At 38.8% G+C, this 20,259-nt stretch overlaps 1 long non-coding RNA gene across 1 annotated transcript; it reads left to right on the top strand.

The window, feature by feature from the left end:
* Positions 1-18,914: 18,914 nt before the first annotated feature.
* Positions 18,915-19,621, top strand: LOC311073734. The gene is made up of 3 exons (XR_014604206.1): positions 18,915-19,052; positions 19,290-19,321; positions 19,482-19,621. It is a non-coding gene; the product is annotated as an uncharacterized lncRNA (long non-coding RNA).
* Positions 19,622-20,259: the final 638 nt, after the last annotated feature.

Raw genomic sequence — 20,259 nt, forward strand, 5'->3', positions numbered from 1 at the left:
TTACTAGATCAAGAAAATATGATCATATAACACCAATTTTATCATCACTACATTGGTTACCTATAAAGTTCCGTATTAATTACAAGGTATTGCTACTGACTTATAAAGCCCTAAATGGCTTAGCTCCAGTCTATTTAACGGATCTTCTATCGCCCTATAATCCATCGCGCTCTTTAAGATCACTAAATTCAAGGCTTTTGGTCATACCTAGGATATCCAGATCCACCAAAGGAGGGAGAGCATTTTCACATTTAGCTCCAAAACTCTGGAATAGTCTTCCTGATACTGTTCGTTGCTCAGACTCGCTCTCCCAGTTTAAAACTAGATTAAAGACGCATCTCTTCAGCCAGGCATTCATATAATACTTTTAATCTGATAGTTAAATCCGACCTCTAGTTCATAAAAACGCCAGAGGAGAACTGGCCCCCGACTGAGCCTGGGTTCTCCCAAGGTTTTTTTTTTTCTCCATTAGGTCACCTGATGGAGTCTTTTGGTTCCTTGCCACTGTTGCCTTTGGCTTGCTCAGTTGGGAATATTTGGGGATATTTAATTTAATTAATCAATCAACAATACTATTGATCAGCATTACCAAACGTGGACGTTTTCCACTAGAAACAAGCATTGATGTATTATTTTAATTTAATACTGTGAAGCTGCTTTGATACAATCTGTATTGTGAAAAGCGCTATATAAACAAACTTGACTTGACTTGACTAGTATAGGTCATAAGCCCCGCCTCCCTGTGTTATTCAACGGGACGTGAGACCAACTAAACAATTAAATTACACTTCAAATATCTTTTTTCCAAAGGTGATTTCTTTCATTTGCTGTCGTTTTTATAACGCTGATGTAAGTTCAAGTGTCTGTTTCAAAAATGAGTTGGTTTTTAGTTAGTTACGTGATGTTATAAAAATGGTGGTGTAACGTCATGATTGACAGCTGTGATTGACAGGTTCTCTGAGCGAAGTAGTCACTGAAGCACCAACGGACATTTTTCTCGGGATCTTCGGAGGACTGAGGAGATTGTATTTACTTTATTTTAACAAGCCTCTTGTCGTACGGCAATCAATTTTTAAAAAAGTGTGCAGAATGCACTCTCCCTGAGTGCATTCTGCGAGAGTGAGGGCGGAGCGTTGATTTCGCGGCTTTACTTCCTGCTCACTACTGCGCAGGTCTGGTCCCGAAATCGCTACTGCGCAGACTCAAGTTCCAATATGTCAGCGCCATATCGGGACACTGGCGGCTTCAGTTCTCATCAATGGAAGAGAGCGAAGAGCGTCCATCTTTTTTTTACAGTCTATGGTCCCACGTAACTAGGTTACGTTGGATTTATGTAACATTATTTATTTCAATTAACTTAAGTTAATTACATACAGTAAGGTTAATCCAATGCCGTTTAGATGAACAAGGTTTACAGTCTTAATTTTGTCCAAAGCAATTAAGTTAATTAAGTTCAATTATCCTAAAATTTATATTTTTACATTCAACCAAAACAAATAATCCAGTTTAACTATGTAATTAACTTAAGTTAATTGAAATAAATAATGTTACATAAATCCAATGTAACCTAGTTACATGGGACCTATTGACATAAAAAAGTTAATTAAAGCCAACTGTTAACATAAAAAAGTTCATTAAAGCCAACATAGCTGTAACAAAGTTCAGATGTTACGGGAAGGAGGCGGGAACCGGCGAACATTCAACATTTTAATGATAAAAATAAACCAAATACAAAATGAAAGTAAAAGCCAGCAGCCTGGCCACACAAAACAGAAACAAAACACAACATAAATTCAGGCCTGTCCTCTCTCCCTCGTCACTGTCGTCGCTCCTCCTTTATGCTTCCGCTCCTCCGTGAGAGATTCGAGACTGGTGTGTCTCGCAGGTGTCGCTCATCACAGTAATCATGCCACCGGCCTCGTCCTGCTCGCCACAATAGCATTTTTTAGAGTGCACTCATACCTGCACTCAAAAAATGAACTTTTGCCTCTTGTTAAATTTAATTAATTAAAATAAGCAAAAGTAACACAATTGTTTAATATTTTGTCACAACTTAATTTAATTGTGTTAAATCAACCTAATATATGTAAAACTGAAGTTTACTTAATTAATTTGTGTGAAAACTACATGAATCATTTTTGTTAACATCTAACTGGGCAGTGGATCTGTAGTTCCCAGCATGCTTTGCAAGGGACTGCATTAGGAGGGTAAATTTAGGGATTGAAGTGTTATTTTATGTGTTTTTCCATAAATGGAAAGATGTTGTTAGTTAATGTTAGTGTTTAATATTCAGTAATGTTAGAAACTTAGAAGACTTTCTGTAATGTTTTTGAATTGTGTGGTTACCATTATGCAGAAGAGTGGCGACTGTGTTTAGTTTAGCTGTGGGCATTCCGTATAGACGAATCCGGCGAAACTACCGGAAGTAAGCGGGCGCCATTACTGAGCTGTTGCTGGGTAGCGTTGCGCCATTGCCTCCTATTGGTTTGGTTGCGTCCACTGGAATAAACAGCCCGCGATTTACGACTGTCACTAACGTTACATCTACAACTTTACTATTCTTCCTCTGCAGAGTTATTTGAACAGTATAAGTGTTGTTAATGGTCTGTGAAAATCGGACAGGTCCTTTAAGAACTATGTATTTATCATCTGGTAGAGTGTGCATTATTTGACCAACCCATACGGAGCTCAGATAATTTTTTTGACCCTCTATCAGTGACCTGTAGTTGGCATTTTGTTGATCATCGGATGTCAGGCGAAGGAGAAAATACTCTTGAATACCTTTAAAACAACCGAAGGGGCGCGTTGGGGCAGTAGTAGCATTACTGTATTTGCTTGACTGTGACTCTGAGAACCAACAACGCTAGCAGTTAGCTGTACCTTACCCTTTCCTTTTGAAATGTGAAAATGAGATAAATAATGGTCACAAATGAAAAACATGAATTCGTTTATTTGATATCATTAATTTATTTATTGTTGCCAAATGGACAGATCTTTTAATAGTTTCCTCATTAGCTAGCATAGTTATTGCCAAGCTATTTTCATAAATAATCTGTAAGATCGTTTGTACCTTCATCTGTGACTGGAGGCCACTGTCTAACATCATCAACCCAACAAGTCATACTGCCTGGCTGTAGCTGTCATCGAGGGTGCGTTTGCGTTATCACGGAGGTTTGTTTACATACTAGTAACAGCTCAGTAATGGCGTCGCCACAAGATGGCAGCCTACACAGAACGCTCGTCGGATTCGTCTATACTCTATACTAGTGGTTCCCAACCATTTTAGGGGACTGTACCCCCAAAACACTTTATCCTTCCTGAAGTACCCCCACAAGCATATGTGATCAGTGTGATTTTTAGATTTCGTGTAAATTTTAGGTTTGCACAGTGTAAAATCTCATTTACCTGTAAATAATATTTTTACTTCCTATAATAACTCATACTTGTCTTAGTTCAATATTTGTATGACTTTTATTTTCACATCTTCACATGTCCAGACCAATTATACAAAAACAATGATCACATTTTATATACATAGTAGCAGCCTACTCTAAATATGTTTAGACCTGTGTACACAAAAGGACCAATCAATGAGAAACTTGACCCTGTCTCTCACTCATAAGCTTGGTCAGTCTTGGGGGCAGTGTGGCAACAGCAGCTATCAGGCTTTTCTCCAAGTTGAGTCTGTTCCTGTGCTTGGACTTGATTATGGCCATGGATGAAAATGTCACTTCACATAAATATGTAGATCCAAATGGCAGGAGTTCATTCAGTGCATGTTTCCCCAAATCAGGATATTCCTTCTCCACATCACACCAGAACTGTGACAGGTTTGTTTCGGAGTACCTCATCTTCAGTCCACGGTCTGAGGACACATCCAGCAGATTTTCCTGTAGTCTGGTAGGAATGTTGTTATCCGTACTTTCAGTCATGAAAGGATTACGGACCCAGTCAAGTTTGGCAGACTTGCTTTCAATATCAAGAAAGTAGTAGTTGAACTCACTGTTGAGTCTGGATAAATGTGTGCTTACTAGTTGCACTATATGAGCTCTGTCAACATCACCTGCAGAAAGGTAGCTGTTGAGCTGCTGGAAACAACTTGTGTCCCCATCTTCACATTTACTCTCCCACAGTTTGATCTTCTTCGTGAATCCACACACTTTATCATACATGTTTAGGATGTGTGTGTCTTTACCCTGCAAAGTTAAATTCAGGTTGTTCAGTTTGCTAAAAAAAAATCAGCGAGATATGCAAGGCGGGCTACCCAGTCTGTGTTCTCCAACATAACAACAAGGGGATGTGAGTGTTCTGCCAGAAAAGCGCTTACTTCGTTGCGCAGCTCCAAAAGCCTCTGTAGTGCTTTCCCTTTCGATAACCAACGTACGTCGGTGTGAAGCAGTAGCTGTTGGTGCTCAGCGCCACTGTCATGACAGAGCCTTTCAAACAGTTTGTGATTCAGAGGCCGCGATTCGACAAAGTTTATCACTTTCACTGCGTCATTCAAAACTTCATGTAACTCAGGACTCATTCTCTTACTGGCCAGTGCCTCTCTGTGGATGATACAGTGATTCCACTGAACGTCGGGGTTTACTTTCTAAATCTGCGCTATTAATCCTTTCACCCTCCCAGTCATTGATGCAGCACCATCCGTACACACATGAATACATGACTTCCAATCCAGATTGTGCTCTGAGAAAAAAGTGTCGATAACGTGAAACACATCTTTACCAGTAGTGCTCCCCGTTAGCTTCTTGCAGAATAGAATGTGCTCGTTAATTTCAGAAATGTCTCTGTATCGCACAAACGCAATAAGCTGGGCTTCCCCGCTAACATCTGTTGACTCGTCCGACTGCAGCGCGAATGAACCAGAAAGTTTTAACTTTTCCATTACTTGATCGACAATATCAACGGCCATGTCATCAATCCTACGGCACACTGTGTTATTGGTGTAATAGCAATTTTTACCCTTACTGAAAAACAGCATCAACAGGTGTAAGAAACATTCAAGAGGCAAAATTGTAATAAAGAGAAAAGGCTTTATTCTCTGAGGATTCTTTTCACAGACCGCAGCCACCCAGCCATGAAAAACAGACAAACCTAAAAACATAATAAAACTGAGACATTTTATACAGGTTTCCAATATCTTGACCACACCTCCTTAGTTTCCTGTAATTTTCCAAAAAGATACCTTCTATCTTCAACTGCTCTGGACTGGTTCTCTAACCCCCCTGAGCAGGCCACACTGTTCTTTGTTCCTGATAAGCCAAAAGGCCTTCGTTTATGACCTAAATTGCCTCCTGCTTCCCTTAAGGGAGGGCATGGGACCCCATTTTATTACTAAATGACCCCTGTATTCTCCTGACCGGACCCTTTCCCGTGTCCAGGTGTAAGAAAACCCCCCATAGAAAACACACAGTCAAATGAAATTACCAGGCTTAAACAAATGAACATAAGAATACTGAATTTTTTCACCTACATTGGACAATGGTACCATTTTCAGTGCATCAGCTGCTTTCTTATCAATCATTGTTTCTGCAAGAATTACAGCAGCAGGCAAAATTAGCTCCTCAGCAACAGTAAATGGCTTTTTGGATTTAGCCACAAGTAGCGACACAGCATATGAGGCCTCCAATGCTTTGATTGACACTGCAGTCGCTTTCTTTAATTTTTCTTGACTTCCCTTAAATTCCGATAGTTTTCTTTGAAAAAACTCTGCTGTCTTACCGACATAGGAAAGATGCTTGGTATTTAGGTGTCGTTGTAAATGGGCTGGTTTCATGCTATTATTAGAGAGCACATCCCCGCAGAGGAAACACAGCGGCTGAGGCGGTTCAGTAGGTGTGGACGTGAACCCGAAAACGACATACTGTTCATGAAATTGCCGGTACTTTGACTTATCAGCTTTCTTTCTTTTTTCCATTGGTTCACTTGAGCTGCCGCTAGCACTGCTGCTGCTTGGAACGGCACGTTTTTTTAACCATTGATCCATAGCTAGCTAGTGTTTCTGTTTTACTCTCTGCTAGCCTCTCTGCCTGTTGCTATGGTTACACTAGCGCACGGCAGCGTGTGCGCAGCACGGACAAGCGAGCTGAGAATCAATTGGCGGAAAGGACAGGGTGACTTAATTGAATGGTTTCCATATTATAACATGATTATAATGTTTTGAGAATCATCCCATGGGGACTGCTGGGGACTGCTCACGTACCCCTAGGGGTACACGTACCCCCGGTTGGGAAACACTGCTCTATACATGCATTAAACCTCATTTGCAGACCTGCATAAGTAATATTAAATATTACTCTGTAAAAAGTGGTTTTAATTAAACTGAACAGTAGTAGCTCCGATCATTGGAAATAACTTTAGAGTCAAATTAGCTAAAATTATAATGTTGGTGATTTTAGGCAGGGCAAAAATTAAATGTAGTCAACCTGACAAAACTTTATCTAGCAGGAATGACTAAATGATTATAAGTTCATACAACAAGATTACAACAAATCATTTCAAACAAATTAGATTTTGTTGGAAAAATATAATTCATTTTCGTGGAAAAGTTTTTCGTGGAAAAGTAACTATGGAGAGAGAATTGTGTCTTTATTACATGCGAGAAAAAAAATGATCTGAGAGAGAAAAAAAAAGTTTGAGAGAAAAAGTTATCACACTGATAGCAAAAAAGCATTTCATGAGAGAAAAAAATTATATTTGAGAGAAAAAGTTTTCATACCAATAGCAAAAAATAATATTTGAGACTAAAAAAAGTTTTGAGAAAGTATTTTCTCATAGAACAAAAAATATATAAATTTGAATTTTTAAAAATTATTTCTGAGAAAAAAAAATCTCTCTCAAAATACTTTGAAAAAACTCTCAAATATATATATTTTGCTATCAGTGTGAAAACATTTTCTCTCTAAAAAAAAGTGTTTCTCTCAAAACGCTTTTCTTTGCTCTCGATGCAATTTCTTGCTCTCCTGTCAGGATTTTGCTTTCACTGTGAAAATTGTGTCATGGGCGGGGCCACGTTCCTATTGGCCAGTCGGGTGAGCATCGTCTTGTCTTGGGAGTCGAACTGAATCATTATACGATTGTTCGGTTCACCGGCATAGATGCCTCTGCCTTAGTTGAGCACGGACAATCCAATGTTTGGGTAAGATGATTCACGGTGATCATATGCCTGGTTCAGATTACAAGATTTTTGTGTCTGTTACGATAGTCACGGTGTCAGATTACACGATTTTGACTCCTAAAAATCTTGTCATGTCGTGGATGGACAAGAAATATGTGTTGCTTTCCGACCAGTCACCGCGAGCCGTCTCACGCACACATTCACTCGCACATACACGCACTCACTCAAATACACACACACTCACTGTGCTCGCTCGCTCACTCACTCGCGCGCGCAGACACACACACACACACACTGTAGCTCGCTCACTCACTCGCACACAGACAATCGCTCACTCGCACATACACAATTGCTCTGATGCTCTCGCACGCGCGCACACAATTGCTCTCGCACGCACGCACGCACACACACACTCACTCACTGTCGCTCACTCGCGCACACATATGAGGCGCAAGTTTGATTTAAATCAAACTTCGCTTATCAATACATACATAACACACACGTGCATATACACCTATAAATTACTCGCATACATGTATACTATTGGATGTTCAAAATACATATGAAATACACGTGCACACTAATATGAAATCCATACCAATACATATTATGTTAGTAATGAATGCATATACACTTGTGAATAACTTATACATATAAACTTGACGCACGCATACACCTATAAATACTCGCATATACATATAAACTTCCATGCATATACACCTATAAACACTCGCACATACATATAAACTTCCATGCATATACACCTATAAACACTCGCACATACATATAAACTTCCATGCATATACACCTATAAACACTCGCACATATAAACTCGATGCGCGCATACACATCCATAAAACACTCGCGCATACATCAAAATAAAACGTGGATGCATGCTTTAGTTGTGTATGTAGCCTATATGCGAGTGAATTCATATGTGGATATGCGTGAACTTTTCAAACGGAAGGCATTTCAGTGTAAAAGGAAGTCATTTGTGCGTACACGGAATTGACCTGCCTTTTTGATAGTTTGTTTTCCAATTTGAAATGAAATAAGCATAAACGAGAAAACAGACCCTTTATTCGTTTTTTCGTTAAAAAAAGCCTAAAGCCTCTTACATTGTTGATTTATATTTCAAACAAGAATTCGACATTTGCTCGCAATGTTTTTCTTACAAAAAACCTCATTATTTTGCAGGACAATAGTCTATTACAGTATACAACACAGAAGGGTGCCAATAAATCTGTGGTGATATAGGCCTACAACACGCTTTAAGAAAAGTTTATTTCCATCACACTGTAAAGTGTTTTTAGATATTAGCCTACATATACTAGATTACATATACCAAATATTTTACATATAAACTGGGTCAGCATACTGTTAATTACAGTTAGTACCATGGGAAGTATAGGGGTGCTGATGTGACCCCTGGCGTGGAGCCCATGAAGAAATATGGTTGGGGATAAAAGTTCACACAAACAAAACCAAAAAACTGTGGTGTTTAGCCTATAGGCATACATATTACGTGTGTTTGTTTTTATTTATGCTGTATTATAAAATACCCATATTATAACAAATAAATAAAATATATTTGGAAATTGCCCTTTAAAACGAAGGCTCAGATTGTGGTTCACAATTATTTGATTAAAAACAACAAAAACAATAAAACAAAGACAAAGTCACTTATATTAAACACTTTTTTTATAGATTTTTTTTTTGTTGTTGTTAATAGAAGTTATCTAGCACCTTTAATTGCCTTCGCTATCGTCCTGTCAATCATCTGTCTCATTCTCGCGGGTCGCGGATATGATTACAGTTTCAGTAAAAATGTATTTCACCATCATCGGTACCCACCCTCAGCTGATTGGCATTACAGTATTTGCAATCACCATCCCGTGTCAAAACGGAGCGTCTAAAAGAAAAGTTCTGACTGCTGACTGAACATTGGTCAGTGAGCCTCTCCCGCTCGGCGCTGTCACGCGCAGCTTCACCACACAGATTTAACTTCGCACAGCTAAATAAAACAGGCTGGTGGCAGACTAATAATTAATATCTCTGATGTAAAGATTTCTGTGAAACGCGTAAAGTTGCACAGAAGAAAGCCCAATAGGACCTGCCCTGTACAGTTTAAGAATCTGTAGCCATAGTAGAGGACTATTATTTTGTTGAACAGACCCGAGCGTCAACTGATGACGTCACATGCTCAGACTTGCTTGACCAATCGGCGGAAGGGGGCGTGTCAGGCCGCCCACATGTGGAAAACGAATTTTGAAGTCATTTATTCGTTTTTTGCCTGTAAACTAAAAAACGAAAAATCAAGCCGAAATCTCGTTTTTTCATTTTTTTTTTTTTTAAAGCCCGGTTTTCGCCTGGAAAGCTCTATAGAAATCTGGCACTCTGTTGAACGAAGTTAAACTGAGAGAGCGTGACGTTCACAGACACCAGAATGAACGAGTTCACAGTAACGTTCATCAGGCAGTAATACAGTAGGCTACTTTCAGTTCACGTTCACCCAAAATATGAACGAGTTCATGAACTATCGTTCAATGAACCGTTCAGGCACAACACTGATAGTGCTCTATAACCTACCTATAGTGAGACATACAGATGCTAAACACATTAATAACAATCATTTTAGGTTATAGTTAAGTTATAGGTTCAAACAGGAAATGTATCATATTGACCTTAAAACAAAATTGTTTATTCTGAGTCCGAGTAAAACTGTACAGGAGGTTGTATGTGATGAACTAGGGCTGGGCCTGGGCGATATATCGGATGACATTGTTATGCGCATCTCGTCAGTAAAGCCGGTTCCTTGATTAGTAGTAGGGGAGAGTGGGGTGATTTGTGCCAGGGGGGGAAGTAGTTCCACCCTTGTTTCTGGAAAACCATAGAAGAAATTGGTCATGTGACCACATCATTTTGAAAAGCAATCACTTTTACTCGTCCTCCAAAGAAGAGAGACACATGGCATGAGAGTTAAGCATATTTTAGTGCAAAAAACTGTTTTTTCCCTTTCAAAGTAAAATTTCTATGATTAAGGTTTTTTGATTGTAGTGTCTGAACAATTATAGACAAGTTTGAAAACATTTCACACATGTTTTAGTGCTTTAGTAGGCTACACAATGAGTCTATACAGTTAGCATGATGTTAGCTCTTAACTGCTGGATCATGCTAGTTTTTCAAACTTGTGGGTCTGGGGTGATTTGTGCCAAAGGGCCTGGGTTAAGTTGTGCCAGATCCAGACCACCTAGACCTACATTCTCACAGGTGATAATCTTGAGAAGTGAGGAGATGGGCATGCCTCATCATTGTTTTACTTAGGCCTGCCTGTTATTTGTTTAATTTAGCTAACACTGATTTCAGTTTTGAGTTTGCACTATGTTATTAAAGAGAAGTTTTATTCCGTTTTTAAGTGGCCTATGTCACAATAGGATGTTTAGAAATTAGCCTAGTCACTTTATTCTTATATGTTACATAATTGACAGACAGCGCTATGTCAACAGGCATCTATTGCCAAAGCCTTTTTGCCTGAAATGATTCACAAATATCATATATTGTGTTGCTATGGTGCTCTAAATGGTTGCTAGGGCGTAGCTTGATAACTTCACAATGATCCTGAGAGACTGATTGGTCGTCTGAGTAAAATGAGCCCGCCCCCTTGTCTCTATGACACTGTGATCCAGAGTTATGTTCAATACAAAATCCCTATGCAATTGACCATAGTAGGAAAAATGCATGCTATGGTATTCCAGGGTGACAATATCTAAATAAACCTTAAATTAGTAATTTTGTATTGAATTTATCTTGCTTTCATATAGCAGTATGGTTCATAACATTAAAATGTTCTGTTTTACTTCAGAAATCACTGGCACAATTTACCCCCAATGTATTCCCCCAAAGGCACAACTTCCCCCGCACCAGGGACAAGTTGTGCCATGAGACCACTTTTTTCCCAAGAGCTATGTAACCCAGTAGAATATAATTCTTCAGGTTATGGGTTATCTCAATTTTATTTGCTTTTGTTTGGCTCTAATTCAGATCTAATAGGGGATTGAAATATACATTTCAAATCAGTGATGTATAAAGATGTGTGTTCCTTTAAGAACATCATTCCTATTTCAAGTTTGATTTATATGCACATGCGAAAAACGTGGCATTAAGTCCTAAGGATATAGATAGACTCTCCCAGAGTTTACCCTCAGCACGTACAAATTTTTCTGAATTTAGAAGAGCATTGTTCAGCAAAATGTATCTTTACGACATGTCGTTGCCGGAAGTCACACAGCTGATGTCACAAATTCTAACTGAATCTGAATTCAACAATTTTGAGTCTGCTGTTACTTCCGAACTGCAACATGTCAGTAAAGGCGATTTGAGAGAAGGTGTTTTGAAAATCCTAAAGAATATCTTAGGACCCAAAATCGATTGGTCGAGAGTTACTAGCTGTGTACAAGAGAAAGAAGAAACTGTGAGTGAATATACTGAGAGGTTCTGTCAGGTAGCGGTAACGTACAGTGGAAAAGTGGATGATTCCGAAAGTGTGTTAGCTGACAAAGGAGCTCTAATCCGAATTTGGGCAGATGGTCTTGTAGCTGAGTACAGAACAGCCTTGCCATTCCTAGATATTACGTGGGCTAAAAGAACTCTCAGAAGTAACCTAGAAAGTTTAGCTATTTGGGAAAGAAATTCTGATGTCAAAGAGAGAGTAAGAATTGCAGCAGCATCCATTAAGGTCAACTCAGAGAAGCCAAAGAAACGCAAAAGTCCTAGAGAAGCCAGTTGTTCTTACTGTGGCAAGCACGGACATTTTGGAAAAGAATGTAGAAAAAACAAAAATAACTTAAGACAAGTTAACAATGTTATGCAGCTCTTACTACATTTGTTTGATACTTTAAAGCAACCCCTCCCCTCGTCATTGGACTCGTGGCTAAGCTTTTTGAGGTGTTAACCATTTGGGCTGTGATTGCTTAATCTCCCCAGTAACTCACAACAAAGATGAAAGACTTAGTGACTGTCACAGCCTTTGTTTGGGGGACATGCAGTATACTCACAGCCTTAAAATGTTACACTGCAGAACACTACAATCAGACCTCCATGCTCTATATGATGTCTATTAAGACTGATGTTTCACTGGAGAATGAAAATGTGCCGGTTTTCTCGCACACTGTGCGGTGTGTACACAACACAGGGACAGAATAGGACACGGTTCAGTGAGGGCCCTGGAAAGAACTGACGCAACAGGCGTCGGGGGCCAATCCAGAGTGAAGACAACCTCATAGGCCTTTCCCCATTTAGTCCATCCTTACCTCACTGGTCCATAGGTGTCAAATCAATTAAGAAATAGGGAAAGAATGAAACGACAACAGTAGACTCTGAAAACGATAGAACCATAGTGTTTAAACTGCTACAACCGTAGTGTTTTGAAGAAATACTGCTCTCTGTTTTTCTGTTTTCTGTCTTACAGTGTGCAGATAAAACTTGATGTTTTTTTCGAGATCCATATGCAACGACCGTCTCATCTGCGTATGAAGCCCCAACCTCAAGAAGACAACCAGACCCACTGCTGAACGAACTATCACAAGAGAAAATGAAAAATACACAACGCAGAGAATTCACGGGCCCTAATCGCATGTTCGTTTCTGTGTCAACATGCAATTACAGAAAATCAACACAGAACATGTGCGACTTATGGAAGAGTGAAGTCCATGCATGAATACTGCAGGTCTGCCGTTTCTTTGTTTTATTGTGTTACAGGTATGTGTGTATGCCATGATGTCTTCACAAGCAGCATCCTGGTATAAAACATCACCTCAGATTTCCATGAACAAGCCTCATGAGGGACGAGTCATCAGAGCGACTCTATGTGACAAATGGACTCTACAGGAAACAGACTTCACAGCTATTCAGGCGCCATGGACTTTCAAGACTTCCACTCTTATGCTACATGGTTTTCTGTGTAATCATGTAGCTTTTACACCCTGCGTCGCAGGTGTCAACAGTTATGGTTTGAGAAGAACTATGACACTCATGTAAATCAAGGACACAACACAGAATAAGTTATACGTGCCTGTAACTTACACAAGTTACAAGAATTAACTTTTAAGTGTATAAATTTGTATTTTTGTGAGAGTTATTAGAACTCTCAAAGGGGGAAGTTTTGGATTACATTTTTATTAAATGCAGTGTTTCCCCTACAATGTATTAAGCAGCGGCGCAGCGCCGCCACTGGATTTTCAGCGCCGCTGCAAAATCTTCACATGATCAATAATATCACGACATTCACTTACACACGTTGCCATAAGGGGCCGTTCACATCGTTTTCAGCATGGACAGATCAAAAGGTTTTCAGGCGCTCCTCTGTTCATGGTTGGCATAGCAACGAAAGCGCTTGTGCAAAGGAGAAAGCGGTACGAACTTTTCTCTGTTGAAGTCTATGGGGTCGCTGTGTCCATTTTTTTACTGTCTATGGAAAATATGCCGTCCCGCCCCTCCGTGTTCGGCGATCAGGTTTCATTCTCGCGCAGTTTGTTTTAGTAACTTCACGTGCGAGTCTTTTCCGCTCCGTGTTTGCGCCGCGCTCTCGGTTCTGTGTGTGTGTGAGTGTGTGTCGGCGCACTGGCTCTCTGCTCAATGTTCGGCTCCGTGTTTGCGATGCGCGTTCTGTTCTGTGGTTAACGGCCCAAACGCTCCAATCATGTACCGATCATGCACTGGAAAAGCAAAACATGCTCAAATAACGTGAAATGTCTCAGTAGTAGACTTCTGTTTGCTGAGCTGGTATAGCCATGCATGGTAAAATGACCTGCTCTGATCACATACTCTGGTAATAATAGCTTTGTATGACTATACTTTATTTTGATAATTAGTCAAAAAATAAATCTGTTAAATCTGAGTATGTTGCATAGAACTGAATGAAGAATAATATATTGATGTTTTATATTTTAATATAGGGCTATTTTCTGTCCAATTTGTGTGGACATTTTTCTTTTTTCCCCCTTTTTTGTGTGTTTGATTTAATTAGTGATTCTACATTTAAATATTGATGATTACAAGTTTGGAGGAAATGCAATTAATTGCGATTAATCACAGCAAATTGTGTGATTAATTCGTTATTTTTTTAATCGATTCCCAGCCGTAATATATACAGTGCTATGCATAAGTTTAGACACCCATGCTAAAGTTGACTAAAAAGAGGAATAAAAAATCATCTTTTGGAAATTGAACTTAATGCCTTAATCTAAAAAATGAGGAAAAATCCAACCTTTAAGGACACCAATTTTCTTTGTGAATGAATAATGTATCGTAAATAAATAAATGTTCTTCCTTAACATACAGGGTGCATAAGTCTGGACACCCCTATGTTGAGGCAGGCAGATTTTTTATTTTTAAAGGCCAGTTACTTCATGGATCCAGGATACTATGCATCCTGATAAAGTTCCCTTGGCCTTTGGAATTAAAATAGCCCCACATCATCACATAGCCTTCACCATACCTAGAGATTGGCATGGGGTACTTTCCATAAGATCATCTCTCAATGCAAATCAAACCAGCTATTAGGCTAACTGAAATAAAACCATGCCAATCTCTAGGTATGGTGAAGGCTATGTGATGATGTGGGGCTATTTTAATTCCAGAGGCCAAGGGAACTTTATCAGGGTTTATAGTATCCTGGATCCATGAAGTAACTGGCATTTAAAAATAAAAAATCTGCCTGCCTCAACATAGGGGTGTCCAGACTTATGCACCCTGTATGTTAAGGAAGAACATTTATTTATTTACGATACATTATTCATTCACAAATTGGTGTCCTTAAAGGTTGGATTTTTCCTCATTTTTTAAATTAAGGCATTAAGTTCAATTTCCAAAAGATGATTTTTTATTCCTCTTTTTAGTCAACTTTAGCATGTGTGTCTAAACGTATGCATAGCACTGTATATATATATATATATATATATATATATACATATATATACATTTTTTTTTTTTTTTTTACATAGTGCCCCTTTCTTACATTTGAGCCTCAAAATGTATGTCTCAAAATGTCCATTTCTATCCACAAAACTTGCCAGAAGTCATGGTTTAAGGGGTTATTAAAAAAAAAAATCTTCCGGGGGTGCATGCCCACGGACCCCCCGCGAGCGGCTGGGTAACAACCTCCGGTATGTAACAGCACCGCTGCTGGAAAAATTTATAGGGGAAACACTGAAATGTTTAATTTAGTTTTAATTTAGATAGTATATAAACTGAGAAAGTGATTATTGAGTTTACAGCAAGATATTCCTGCCCGACCTGTTTTTCCTTACTCTCACCCTCACCCTTTGTCCTTATGCATGTCCTGCCCAGTAAGCTCAATGTACAGCTGTGCTTTTGTCTCTGTGATCATGCGAAGATATGGGTGATACCGTCAGGCTGATTGGATGCTGATTGGAGTGAGACTGCCGGTCTGGGGCAGGTTGCTTAACCTGTATACTCATTTACATGCTTTGTTTGAATTTGTCTCCACCTTCAAAAGTCCCTCCTCCTAAAAAGCCTATAAGATACAATGTAAATTTATGTACGTTAGATCATGTTGGAAGTTTCTACAGCCGCGTACAGCAGAGTTCTCAATAAAGAAAACTTCTGTTGAACGTGATCCCGACTGTCTCACTGGTCTCTGCTTCGAACAAAGAAAACTTTACAACACTTGTCTAGACAAGACAAGATTTTAGGAGCCAAAATCACGTAATCTGACACAGTGACTATCGTAACAGACAAAACAATTTTTTTTTCTGTTAGGCCTACTTATGGAGAGAGAATTGTGTCTTTATTACATGCGAGAAAATAAATTATCTGAGAGAAAAAAAAAAGTTTGAGAGAAAAAGTTATCACACTGATAGCAAAAAAGCATTTCATGAGAGAAAAAAAATATTTGAGAGAAAAAGTTTTCATACCAATAGCAAAAAATAATAATATTTGAGACTAAAAAAAGTTTTGAGAGAAAGTATTTTCTCATAGAACATAAAAAAATATCAATTTTAATTTTTAAAAATTATTTCTGAGAAAAAAAAATCTCTCTCAAAATACTTTGAAAAAAGCTCTCAAATATATATATTTTGCTATCAGTGTGAAAACATTTTCTCTCAAAACGCTTTTCTTTGCTCGCAATGCAATTTCTTGCTCTCCTGTCAGGATTTTGCTTTCACTGTGAAATTTGTGTCATGGGCGGGGCCACGTTCCTATTGGCTAGTCGGGTGAGCATTGTCTTGTCTTGGGAGTCAAACTGAATCATTACGCCATTGTTCGGTTCACCGGCATAGATGCCGCCTCTGCCTTAGTTGAGCACGGACACTCCAATGTTTGGGGGTAAGATGATTCATGGTGATCTTAGATGATCACGGACGTATTGCCTGCGATAATTAATGCGATATTGCTCAGCTTGTCAGTGAACTACGGCTCTGAGTTAAATGCCGCTTCATCTGAAAGCAGGCGATGGCGATTTAGGGGAGAGTGGGGTGAGTTGTGCCAGTTTTTACTCAAAGTGACTTTAAAGTGAGGCCATGGCAGTAATGCCTTCAACTTAAGGATGTACATATATTTCAGGATGTGGTGCATCCCTGAGAACAATAACTTTGGATCTGAAATAAACTGTTTCAGAAATATAGCTGTAGCGCCCCCTACTTGCCTTTCCTGTAATTAAGTAGGATCAGCAGCGCTCCAGATTCAGTAACTATATGCCTACAGATGTTGAAGTTAGGCCCCTCTGATGTCACTAACTGAATTAATTCTCTTGTAGAAAATTATAATATTTATCTATACTCAATTGTGCTTAAATGTACTGCTATAACCTCTCTTGAAAGAATAAAAGTCTTTGAAAGTGACAAAATGTAACAAATTTAATTTGTGTAAAATAAAATAAATTACGTTAATATAACAAATGAAACAATGGGTGAGTACTTCACAGTTAACTATTATCTCAACTCACAAGGACACAATAGTACCCAAAAGGCAATATATTATATTGCCAAAATGAATGAATGTGTCTGTCACACTTTCACTGCATATGAAAATGATCAGACTCACAGTTTTAAGTGTACTGAAACTTAATAACAAAGATGATAACAAAACACTGTGGGCCCACACACACACACACAAAAGTTACTCCACACACACACCGTTGCAGGCCTGAATCGTTGCTGGGGTACGTGGTGGCCTTTGAAACAATAAAACTGGCCGCTTCACTCTCCTGAGCGGGAAAACAGTTATACACAAAGGATACCTGAATTCAGATGGTAACCATAAGTGACTCAGCTGCACTACGAGCAGGAAATCTTCCTCCTTTGCGTTTGTTGTTGCGCGCCCGTTGAATACAGGCCCACGACTCCTCGGCCTAGAGTGACCGTCAGGTCTCCGCGATATCCTCTGGATCTTCAGACGATGCAGAACGTCTATCCCGGCTGGCAAACTTCCGAGTCTCTCGTTAGAATTTCAACGACTAACAATTAAACGAGAGTGTCTTCAGTACTTCACCAGTTCTCTTTACAATAACGTTAACTGTAAACACTGTCTGTATTGTCGATCTGTCCCATAAAAGAAAAGAAAAGGTGCCGCGATGTCGAGCAAACACACGGTGGGACTCAATACAACATAACTCTTCTTCTAAAAACGGGTGTGTATTAACAGACGTTACAAGGCACACTAAGCGTTTTAAACAGATGAATTATCTAGATAACCACTTTTTGTTACCGCAATCTCTCCGTCTCTTTCCAGTCGACCGCCTTGTCAATCTCCTCTCTCCTCTCCCCTTGAACAACCACTCACGTTACATAAAACACCAGTGCGGGCGGGACTTAATTCACATACACCAATAAAATAATGAAACGCCTAACATGCTTGTTAAGATAACAGCGTGGTTGTTGTGAGAGCACGATTTCACGCCAATCTGTAAGCAAAGTCACGTTAGATCTAGCTTAACAAACGCTTAGTTAATGCTGCAGTTTTGTAGTACGAATTTTTGCTGTCAGCAGAGGGATAGCAACAGAAAGATGAATGTTGAAATTTTAATTTTTCAGGATATTTTATAGGAAAATACTAAAACGGGAAGACGGCGGGAAAAGAGCTCAAATGCGTGAGAAACCCGGAAAAAACGGGAGGGTTGACAGCTACTAACTACACTTTTTTGCCGATTTTGTCCACATAACGTTACTGGTCCCTGGCTTCCCTATTTAACGTATCCCCGTAAATTCCACATCCTTTTCGGGACTTTAATATCTTTTTTCTTTATTTTCTTTCTCCCAACTCTGCTTCTCCTCGTTCGACTTGCTGTATGTTTACATTCGCGAGGCCATCAACATGGCCGCCACGCCAAGTATGACGTCACGACGCCCAAGCCCTATTGGTTGATGAAACTTTGATTTAAAATTAAGATACAATTTACACTGTAAAACTTTACTGTAAATTTACAGCGAATTTCCTACAGAATTGTACTGTATTTCCATAATACAGTATTAGGCTGTATCTTTTACAGAACAGCTGTAAATATACAGCACATTTCTGTTTTCAACCCGATAAATTCGTAATACAGTATCATACTGTAAAAGCACTGCATTGTGGGATTGATTTCTTTCGCGCTCAATTCAGTTCAAATGTGACGCGAGCAGACAGTATAGCTACTACAGGCAAACTTGATTTGTTAGCGGGATTCAACTGAACAGAATAATCATTCCTGTTAACAAGATAAACAGTGTCTGCGAATCTGTGAGCAATTTTTAAGCTTTTGTGAGCTTCAGTTCATGTTTCAAACATTAGTTGCCTGTGACGCAGCAGAAAATGGGAGACATTAACGTTACATGAAGACGGATGGAAGAATTTGTCATCTGAATAACCTGCGCCTGTGACGATTAGTGGGATTTAGAGTTTGAGAAGATGGAAAATTGTTCAACTGAGTGATACGGTAAGCCAATATATTTTGTTTTTTTGCGTTCGCATTTCTAACGTACATTGAATTCACGAATGCTTATTTGGTTTGATTTTGCGAACACGGTTTTCTACCGCGGCCGCGCAAACAATTCACTCTGTTCCACCTGTTTACCAAGTAACGTTAACGTTAACTTCGATATTTCACATAATAGGCAAAATATACCATGTTATTTGCATGACCTGCTTTTGATATATATATTTTTCGTTTCAGGCTTTGTAATCTGATGACGGTCCAGTGCTAATGTAAGTGCTTTTAAGTAGTGTTACAGTTATAGTCTATGTGGTAAAAAAAAATGCTATCAAATGCTGTGTCAGTTCTGTGATCGTGCTTTTGAATCGTTGTCAGAATTTTGCTAGCACAAGAAAATCCTTGTTCCTAATGCTGTTTTCAAATGTACGTTAGTATTCCTGATTGCCATGCCATGGTCCTACAACTAACAATTCAAAGAGAAGTTAGACGGTGTTATCCTTCAAGCAGATAAGTAGAGATTATTCAACAAATCTCATTAATCTGTAATATGTTTTATGTTTTGGTTCTGTTGATCATGGTTGTGCTGTCCTTTTTAAAAATTGTTTCAGGAATTTGCAACTCTGATGTCCAGCAATCTACACTTGCCAGAGAGTCCACGCATTATTTCCTGGTATGTAAACATTAAAGGGGTAGTTTCAACCTAAAATGAAAAGCCATCATTTACTCACTCCACTGCAAAAATATGTTTTTCTTAATTAGTGTTTTTTTTTCTTGTTTCCAGTCCAGATATATAAAATTCTTACATGAAGAAGCATTTAATAGACAAGTAAAAATTGTCTTGTTTTCTGAAAGAATAAGTCAAAATTTAGTGAGTTTATGCTTAAAACAAGCAAAATAATATGGCAGTGCGTTTTAGTGTTCTAACCCTAATCAATTTTAATTTTTAGGTGAAAATTTTAATTTATAGAACTATGAATAGATAGACAACTACATCGAACCACAGTGGAACCCACAATAGTTATTTTAATTATTAATATTATTTATTAATTCATTTTATTATTATTTTTTCAATTACAGGTCAATCTCTAAGCAACCAGTGCTGGACATTACGTTTGTAAGGTCAAGGTGTGTGTGGAAAGGATCACAGCCTCTTCATCCCTGGCCTGGCAGCGCTGTTTGCCTCCTCCTATAACTTCAGCTTGCAGTACAG

Source organism: Abramis brama, assembly GCF_963993115.1.
Source record: "Abramis brama genome assembly, chromosome: 22".
In the NCBI taxonomy this organism is placed as follows: domain Eukaryota; kingdom Metazoa; phylum Chordata; class Actinopteri; order Cypriniformes; family Leuciscidae; genus Abramis; species Abramis brama.